A 2,825-nucleotide genomic window follows, 5' to 3' on the forward strand; every position below is an offset into this window, starting at 1 on the left:
AAAGAAAATGAAAAAATAAAAAGAAAAACCATTTTACGCGTGGTACGAGAAAATGATTATGTGAATATTAGTGTTAATACGGTCATGTTTCTTATAATTAACTGTAAATTGGGAAAATTGGAGAAGGCTGTTAAGGTGTTTAGGAAGATGTATATCATTATATATTTTAGACCAAATGCTGCATTTTAGAAAGAATATGGATGTTGACATAAATCATTTACTGTGTAGCAGTATTGGAGTTCCAGAGTTAGCCATCATCATCATTTACTGTGTGTATTGCTCTTTTGGTAAAGAAGGAACTACAAGTAAAGGGCTTTTATAAGCGTTACATAAGTTTGTACGCCCAAAAAGACGACTCATTCAAAACAAGATGCATTTTGAAAAAGTGTGACTCAATTATTGTAATCTATATGAAACAACCATGTAATCTAATCTTATACTACTTGTTTTTCAATTATTGTTGAGAGAATTAATGAAAATCATGTGTAGACGAGAGAAACGCGGTTTGTAGCAAAGACATACCAACTCTAGTCGTTTACTCAATCAATAGCAAAAAACGACTATCCTCGACTACGTGCTAATACGACCGGTTAGTTGGTATATATCAACGACAGTCGTCGGTCCCATTTCTTCTTCTTCTTCTTCTTCTTCTTCTTTTATTCAGTGCAATTTAATGGCCGTTTCTTTGTTTTTTTACGCCTGAGTGAAATTCAGAGGTCTGAAGCAAAGCGAAGTGAGCCCAAAAGCTCCGTTTTCTTCGTTCTCTGCGCCCAAAAAAGGCTAGTACCATTGTTTTCATCAAGACCCACTTCCATTTCATTTACATTACGCTGAATTAGGACGAAATAATTTGAGTCGAACAATCGCTTTGGTTATACACCAAAGTTGTTCAGCTTGTTCGCGTACCAAAAGGAAAACCCATTTTATCTGTTTTATGAAGAAATTATGAATAACAGTTTTCCACTCCGTCGATTTTCGACTTTGCTGAATTCCTCTGTGAAACCCACGATACCTGGGAATTTTGGAGAAAGGAAGTGGAAACCAATTCCAATACCCCACCGAACAGTCCCTGAGCCCAGAGGTGAAGACCTTGATTTCATAAACGTTGCACACAGCCACCTGATTCACTCTGATTGGGCTAAGCTCAGTTCGTTATCAACCGATCTAACACCCCTCAGAATGAAACATGTATTGCTCAAGATTCAGAAGGACCATGTTCTTTCCCTCGAGGTTTTCAACTGGGCTGGGATTCAAAAACCCAGTTGCCATTCCCTCGAAATTCATTCCATAATTCTCCACATTCTCACAAAAAACCGGAAATTCAAATCTGCAGGGTCCATTTTGAGGAACATTATCGTATCTGGTTCCATAGATGTACCCTCCAATCTGTTTGAAGAAATGCTACACTCGTACCGCTTGTGTGATTCTTCGCCTCGTGTTTTTGACTCACTTTCGCGCATATGAAGAAGCTTAGGGATGCCACTGATACTTTTTGTCGAATGAAGGATTATGGATTTTTCCCTACTATTGAGTCGTGTAACGCCTACATGAGCTCTTTGCTTGATTTGCAAAGGATGGATATTACTTTGGCATTCTATAGAGAAATGCGGCGTCATAGGATTTCGCCAAATGTTTATACTCTTAATATGGTCATGCGCGCTTACTGTAAATTGGGAAAATTGGAGAAGGCTCTTGAGGCGTTTAGGGAGATGGAGAGCTTGGGTTTTAGACCGAATACCGCATCTTATAACACATTGATTGCAGGACATTGCAGTAAGGGTCTATTGAGCTTTGCAATAAAGCTTAAAAACTCAATGGAAAGGAGTGGGGTGCACCAGGATGTGGTTACGTTTAACACGCTTATCCATGGATTTTGCAAGGAAGGGAAATTACATGAAGCTAATAAGGTTTTCACTGAGATGAAGGGCACGAATATTACTCCTAATACTGTGACCTACAATACCTTGATAAATGGGTATAGCCAAGTGGGTAATAGTGAGATGGGCAGCAAGCTTTACGAGGAGATGCTGAGGAATCAAGTTAAGGCTGATATTTTAACGTATAATGCCTTGATATTTGGACTATGCAAGGAGGGTAAGACAAAGAAAGCGGCATATCTGGTTAAGGAACTTGATAAGCATAACTTAGTGCCAAATGCCTCAACGTTTTCTGCCCTTATTTGTGGTCAGTGCATGAGAAAGAACTCCAAGCGTGCCTTTCAAATATATAAAAGCATGTTAAGGAGTGGTTGCCATCCAAATGAATATACTTTCAAAATGTTGGTATCAACCTTCTGCAAAAATGAGGACTTTGATGGAGCAGTCCAAGTCTTGAAGGAAATGTTTGAGAGATCAATGACTCCTGATTCAGGCAGCTTATCTGAGATTTGCAGTGGGCTTTGCCAGTGTGGAAAAATTCAAGAGGCAAAGATTTTATGTAGTGAGATGGAAGCTAGAGGTCTTATGCCAGCAAGCTTTGACAAATCCAAAACCACCAACTTTGGTGCCTAGTATGAGAAGAAAGCATTTGGAGGTAAATGCTAAGGTTGTATGCACCTAAGCTTTCCATGTAACTTATAAAGGTTGTATTGTTGTAAATTGACCTCTTCTTGCATGATCTCACCTTGTAACTTGTAAATCTTAGCTTTTAGTGGGAACTACACTTTTTTTACTTTGAGAACAAAACTAAAACTAGTTGTATAATCTTCCATTGTTTTATTTTTACTGTGAAAAGCAAGTATAATGATTTCTTACATTAAGGTTGCAAATTTGGTGCTCTGCTTCCTAAGATTATTCTGTTCTTTATTTACCTTTTACCGAGAGCCA

At 38.3% G+C, this 2,825-nt stretch overlaps 1 pseudogene; it reads left to right on the forward strand.

The window, feature by feature from the left end:
- The first annotated feature begins 855 nt into the window (after positions 1 to 855).
- Positions 856 to 2,620, forward strand: LOC132183207 (pentatricopeptide repeat-containing protein At4g26680, mitochondrial-like; annotated as a pseudogene).
- Positions 2,621 to 2,825: the final 205 nt, after the last annotated feature.

Source organism: Corylus avellana, chromosome ca5 (assembly GCF_901000735.1).
Source record: "Corylus avellana chromosome ca5, CavTom2PMs-1.0".
In the NCBI taxonomy this organism is placed as follows: Eukaryota; Viridiplantae; Streptophyta; class Magnoliopsida; order Fagales; family Betulaceae; genus Corylus; species Corylus avellana.